Here is a 7817-nt window from a genome sequence, read left to right on the forward strand (position 1 = left end):
CATCATGTTCCGTAAAGTTTCATAAACAGATCAGGGAAGAAAAAACGAAGAGACGAAATAAAATTAGTCTGTATTTTAGTTGCCATTAGTTATTCATAGAAATCTATATAGAATTAATAAGAGGTTAAGGGTTAGATCTGTGCAACATAATGATTTAATCATACACAATATCACAATGCCGTGATGTCCATTTACTCTGATTATATTATATATGTTTTATTAGCAGACTCGCCAGCCTTTATGCATTTTGAATAAGAGTTCTGCAGTTAAGGTTATCTCACAGAATAAGTCTTTTTCTCCCTAATAAAAATGGGAGATGAGCCAATTGACATAAATCTGGAATCATTTTTTTAAGGTGTTTTGAGCTCTTTCTCCCATCTCACACACGCTCGAGTAGACTTACTGAGTTCGTTAATATAAAAAAATAAAATCAGTCAGTGCATGTTCAACATTAGACATCTACATACACTGTTAACATGAGTTAACTATATTTATTAGGGATGCCACCAAACAAATTCTGCCAAACATGGTATAAAAAAAGGAAAAAGAAAGATTTTTTTGAGAAAAGGAGAAAAAAAGGCAGAAATTTTTGAACTAAAAAGGTTAAATATGCCTACAATGAAATGTCAAATCTATCGCTTAACAAATAATGTGATGTTTTTTGCACAGGTCAGCGTTCAGACGCGTTCAAACGCTCTGATCTGCAGCAGATTGACAGTGAAAATGTCAGCCATGTGGATATTAGACAACCAATATGTAGAAGGATTACAGTGAGAATGTACTGACTGCACTGCTGCTAATATATTATTACACCTTCTCTGCTCGCCTTCAACCTCAAATGGTGCAAATGTTTGTTTTCTTGTCTTTAAGTTATTCATAGAAATCTATATAGATTTGCATGTTGGTTCTGAACAATTAAATCATTCTTTTTTTTTAATGGTAAATTGTGAGAAAAACCAATATTGCACGAGTCTACTGGAGCTTATACTGATTTAAACCTAGATATATTGGGATAGACTTTAGTCAGTGTGGAGAGTTTCCTTCCATCATCAAGCTCCTGTAGTTAAGGTCCTTATGCACGGCTTTCCTCACTGTTTTATAGATTATATTTATCCAGGAGCTTTAATGGTAAGATATAGATTGGTATTTTTGGCATGTTGATGTCAGTGTTGATGTTTTTAATCTTTTGGCTGTGTTAAGTTGCACCACAGTAAGTCTGAGTGTTTTATCCAAGAAAAAAAGACATTTTTTTTGTCTCAGTCTGCTGCCTGCAGTACAGGGTCTAGGCTGTTCTGACTGACAGGAATAACTTCTGGTTCAGTCCATAATGATACACTCAAGATCTTAATGTCGGCCTGAGAGTGTTATACACGTCAAAGTAAAAATATGTTCTGCGTGCCTGTGAGTAACGAGACATTCACTTAACAGAAGTATATTTTTCTTCAGCACCACACATACTCCTGGCTATAGAAATTTTTCTAACTTTTGTGTCGCTCTTCGCACATGCACATTTAGGAGAAAACCAGCAGCCAGAAGCCGGGATCTGAACAGACTTCTGGAGGACTTCTGGACTGGAATGATTAATCCAGCAGCGTACAACTCTGACATCTGTACTTCTCTATAAAACCCCTCTTACAGCTCAATGGCTAGTCGCACTCCTCTCTCCAAAATAATAATAAAAAAAGGTTGGAAACACAAGCAAGCTGAGTGAATATGGAGAATATCTGAAAAGGCAGACCTGGTGCCAAAAGCCGCAGGCATCGTGTAAGTTGCTTTGGAAAATAAAATGGTGGTGTTGTTGTTGTCGTTGTTTCGGCTGCTCCCGTTAGGGATCTCCACAGTGGATCATTGGTCTGCGTGTTTTGATTTGGCACAGGATTTACGCCGGATGCCCTTTTATCCAGGCTTGGGCCCGGCGCTGAGAGCACACTCCCCGTGGCTGAGCTGGAAAATAAAATTCTGTCAAATACCATAATACCATCATCATTTATTCATTCATCTGTCACTGCTTTGTCCTGGACAGGGTAGCAGTAGAACACACCCTAGATGGGAGTGTGTGTCACTCACAAGGCGCACACACACACACACACACACATTCATGCCTAGGGGAAATTTAGAATAGCCAATCTTGGAGTTGTGAGGTGGAAACGTTATCTACTGCTCCAACATGCTGCCTGAGAAAAATATCCCCTAGCCGTAATTCTGTAGAGCTCGGAAGCTGATGAAAGTATTTAAATATGAATTTCTGATATTTTAATTATATACACGTCAGTGAATAAATAAATACACATGCAGTGAATTTAATAAATGTTCTGAATATTTTTGCCAATGTTTTTTTTTTTTTTTTTTTAAGAAGTATTTGCTTTTAAAAACTTTGAATTTATGTATTATGGTTTGAGATTAAAAAAAATAATAATCAGAACTCAAAAAATTCAAACCTCAAATATACAGATTTTAAAAATACAGTAATTTAGGCCACAGGTAAAGCATTTAGGATTCGCACCTGAACCCCACTGAAACACACACACACCTGAATACACCACTGAGGAAAAAAAAGGGGATACATATTTTATATATACATAATGCTATATAAAATATACATAATGCAAATATCCAAAATTCATATTCAAATATTTTTTTCAGTTTCCAAACTCTATCTTTCTCCATCTCTCTTATTTCTCTTTGATTTACATGCTCAGATTTTCCATTTATTATTCAGAATAAACTTTCAAACTTCGACCTTCAAGCCTTTCTGCTGATAATAATGCCAAGTGTAAAGCATCTGTTTTTCTTTATCTAACATAAGTATCAGTAAAGTTCATCCCCTCGGTCCTCGTTTATTCCACTGAGCTCTGGCAGTTTAAATTATTCACTCAAACATGGGTTCAAACTTCTCCACCGCACTAACCTCAGCTTTATTAGTACACTAGATGTGTCACACAGCTCACGGTATTAATAGTCCGGATTCTGTATTAATCTAACGCCTTGAGTGCTGCGCTTTTCTTGCTCTGCTCACGGGCCTGTGAGGAGGCGAGTACGTATTCAATCTTTTTTTTCTTCTAGTTGCTAAAATGGCCCGAATCCATTAGAGTGTGTCTGAAGCGCTTAAAATCCTTTTTCTATGGTGCATTATGCAAAATTCCTCATTCTTAAATACAATGTCAGAACATTCAAAGTTTTTTACTGTAAGATTGCATTTCTTCGCTGTATGTGAAGTCCAAATGCAAATGACCATCTTCAGTTCCACACTCCGCACAAATATTTACTTCTTTTTTGTTAATTTCATTTTGTTTGTATTTAGAATAATAAAGACAAATGTAAATTGCACTCTGGGTAAAGAGGAATGGCAGAATTTGTTGAAAAAAGAGTGTATTTACTATTACAGTAAAGCACATTGGGCTGATAGCGCTGAAAGTGTTGCATCACTCTGGAGTACAGTTTGGATTATAATGAGCCTCCATGTGCCTAAAGATTTAAAAGGTTCTAGTCAGGTAGAAGTCAGCGTCTCCATCCTGTGAGTCGGAGAGATGCAGTTATTTCCCGAGGAACTAGAAATTTTGGTTATATATATAATTATATAGTCTTCTGGGAAACATGTAAATATCTTATATAACTTCTGAAGGGCCGTACTAAATGAAAAACAAATAAGATCTTTAAACAAAATAAGAACAATTTACACCGATCTTCCTGTTCAAAAGTTTACACCCCCCTGGCTTTTAATGTATCGTGTTTCCTTCTTGAGCATCAGTGAACGTTTGCAGCTTTTGTAATAGTCGTGTTCGAGTCCCTCAGCTGTCCTCAGTGTGAAAAGATGGATCTCAGCATCATATAGCTGCTGATGGAAAGGAGTCAGATACGCAGAAGACGCTGGAAAAGCAGAGAAGGTGCAGGAGCTGGAGGATTTTTCTGAAGAACAGTGTGCAGTTTAACTGCTCAGGACAAACAAGAGACTCATGAACAACTTTCACAAAACATAAAAACAGTCTCTGATCATCAGGAAACACACACAGGATTAAGAATCGAGCGTATGGAGACTTCTGAACTGGTTCCTGTGTGTAAATTCAGTTATTATTGTGTCTTGTGGACGAGATGGAAACATCTGCTGTGTGAAATCGCTTATTCAGGGCAGAAGAAAGAACCAAAACGCAATTTTTATGCCTCTTATTTTTTTCCAGAATTATTTGTTTATTAACATTCTGCAGATTCTGCAAGGCGTACGTAAACTTATGACCCCAACTGTATGTACGTAAATAAATTAAAACAAGGCTATGGGTGGTGAATAAGTACAGTAGCTTACTGAGCAGATAACTAGGAAAACTATATTAGGTACATAAATATTCATATATGCAAGCACTAGTCAAAATTATGTGTAAGAGATACACTGTATATACAACAGTACCCATATTACCACGAATAATACACAATGTATATACAGAATCTATAGTTATGGAAGAGTATATAAAGATGACCTAGAATATATACTACGAATTGTTCAATTATATAGAGATTATATAGAATATACGGTGTAGAATAGAGCTGCAGGATGATTACAGGCGGTAAGACATCAGTGGCGTAACGCTGTAGTGTAGAGTTCAGCAGCAGGGTGATGGCTGTGGAGAAGAAGCTGGTCCTGAACCTGCTGCTTCTGGTGCGAATGTTCCTGTATCTCCTCCCGGATGGAAGGAGGTTGAACAGTGTGTGACTGGGATGGGAGGAGACCCTGATGATGCTGCGTGCTCTACACAGACATCTCCTGTGGTGAAGATGTTCGATGGCTGAGAGATGTGCACCTGTGATGTCTTGGGGGTTTTCACCGCCCTTTGCAGAGCTTTTTTTTTGGACACCGTGGAGCTGCCGTACCGCACTGTGACACTCGACAGAAGTTTTTAAGCTCTGGGGAGACAGATGAAGTTTCTTCAGTCTCCTCAGGAAGTAAAGATGCTGCTGCGCCTTTCTAACCAGAACTGAAGCTTTATGGTGCCAGGACAGATCTTCAGAGGTGTAGGAACTTGAAGCTGGAGACTCGCTCTACTTCAGTCCCAGTGATGTAGTTGGGAGAGTATCTGCCGTGTAGGTGCATGCATGGTTTATTAATAACAGGCATCTTAAGTGATATTGCATAATAACATTAATCCAAAGGTGATGGAAGTTTTTTGATGATGTTGTTGTTGTAGCCCCTAAAAAATGACCTTAGACTGACCCCTGCTTGTTGGTCATAACCATTTGGCCACAAATATGCCTGAAAACAGACCCGTATTTGCTCACCTATTTCCTGTAAAACTAGATAAATCATGTTGCATTGCTCACTTTGACACTGATAACCTAACGCTCAACGCTGTCACAGCATGATGTAACCTGTGACCATACACCACAAACAAACATGGATCTGCTGCCACTCTGACCAAGATAAAGCTATTACTGAAGACTGAATGAAAAAATGAATGAAAGAACAAGAATTTCGTGTGCCGCTTGGTGTATATGGGAACTATAGCAAATGCAGTTGAATCCTGAGGCTGGAATGTGAGTAGAGGTGTGTGACAGATGTGGAAGGTACATGAAATGATGTAGTCACAGCTGCATTTCCATAGTTTTATGTCTATGTATTTATGGTATTGTGTATTTCTTTCACTGTCTTGTCCCTTGCACTGTCTGTCTTTGCTGATCTCATTCCTGGTGAAAACATCACAGCATAAAAACGGATTTGTAATTGAGGACAGCATCCACCATGCTGCTCTAGTCTTAATGGAGACACGGCTCCTCCATCACAGCCGTAACAGCCATTACTCAGGACCTACAGTGTTTTAGCAGGCCATTGATGTAATGAGCCTGGGCCTACAATGAAGCCATTTCTGCTGCTTCAGTTACACTTGAGACCCTATGAGTGTCATTACCACTAAAAGAAATGGAGAAAGCACTGCTAATACTACAGCTGAAAAGGAAGACGAAAGGAACAGTACCAAAACACGCATTGATTTAAGGAGGATATAGCACGAGCAGTTCTGCACTCAAGTCTCCATCAGTGAACAGTTTGAACTTCAGCAAAATAGACTTCATGTGAAAACTATAATGAATTTCCTGTTTACACATTTGCACTATTTGTCCATGTAGTACACAGTTACAGAAGGGAATGATTTATATTCGCACTATCCGCTGCACACAGATGAGGATGGGTTCCTTCTGAGTCTGGTTCCTCTCAAGGTTTCTTCCTCATATCATCTCAGGGAGTTTTTCCTCACCACCTTCACCTCTGACTCGCTCATTAGGGATAAATTTATACATTTACAATTTCTATCCTGAATGTATTTATTTCTGTAAAGCGGCTTTGTGACAATGTCCATTGTTAAATGCACTACACAAATTGAATTGAACTGAATAGCAGTGATGTGTGTATCTTATATTTTGGTCTCTGACAGGTGTAGGTGCTTCTGTGTCTCACTGAGATTCTACCATTTCTGTATCTCATGTGATTCATTCATTCATACAAAATAATTATCTTTAGTTTGTTATAAATCGTGGTGTTAAATCTACAGTGTGTATTTTTTTGTGTGCTTGGCCTCAGTGTGTAACGTGTGCCTATCATATCTGACAAGTTCTAAAAAATTCAATTTGAAAAGTATAAATGAAAAAGTAAAAATCATGAAAAAATAAATGGTTAAAATTAAACTGAACTGAATGTTAGCTGCATTCTGCAGCCTGTATGACTGGGTTTGTATGCTTGCCAAAGCATATATATTAGTTCTGCACTATATCAGGTATGACACTGAAAGGGTTGTGAAACAGATAACGTGTTCGAAATGCATACAAATACAGAGAAGAACAGGAGGTGCACTTATTTTCGCTTGCTGGAAAGGTTCACATCAGGACTGGGATCCCGAGGGACAGAACAAAAGAAGTCGAGTGTGCAGGAGGATTTTACAGTCGTGCAGGCATGAAAATTTATTTACAGCATCCTTAGTAACTGCCTGGTCAGGATTGTGGTGTTTAAATGAGCTTATTATTTTGTTTATACTTTGGGAAATAGAAACAGCTAAATTTGTTGGAAAATATCACGGGCATAATAACTGCACAGGCCGGATAAAAACACTCCTCACAGACCATGCTGACAGAGTCGGCATTTCTACTGCTGTTTTTTTCAGTGTTTTACAGTGTTTCAAATTTAAGATTTAAAAAAAAACAAGCTATGACCACTTCAGGTTTCAATCCAAACACAGATAAATTGAGCACTGAACCGATACAGATGCAGATACAGCTGGTGGAAGTGTGTTACGCTATAAGCAATCTCACTAATACCTTCAGCGTGGGGACAGAAAATAACCTGTTAACTTAAAAATGATTACCTGCATTCTAGTATTTAATATCCTCTAGACTCTTAAAAAGCTGCGTTAAGGACCAAATGCTTTATTGTACAATGTGTTTTTGCCAGGAAATAATCAAAAGCTATTTTCATTATTTCTGCCAAAACTAAGAAATAAAACGTAAGGTCTTGCCAAACATTTTTTTTAGGAGAAAAGCAGATATATTGAAAACATATATTTTTTATAATAAGTGTTTAAGTCTAACAAGCCAAAATGTAAAGTAAGGGGAAAAAAGTGTGCTCCCTAGTCAAATTTCCACTTTTTAAATTTCTATTTTATCTCTGCTCTTCTGCCTGCTGCACCAGAAGAGCAATTTATGAAAACATACTATTACAATTTATGCAATACCAACTTGGAGCACAAGGGGGCTGATTTTTAAGGAATTGGTCTCGTCAATATGGGAAAAAAAACATCCCACGCACTTCTACTCAAGAAAAATCTAGCAACCTTGGATGGTGTGAA

Source organism: Pangasianodon hypophthalmus, chromosome 14 (assembly GCF_027358585.1).
Source record: "Pangasianodon hypophthalmus isolate fPanHyp1 chromosome 14, fPanHyp1.pri, whole genome shotgun sequence".
Taxonomy (NCBI): Eukaryota; Metazoa; Chordata; class Actinopteri; order Siluriformes; family Pangasiidae; genus Pangasianodon; species Pangasianodon hypophthalmus.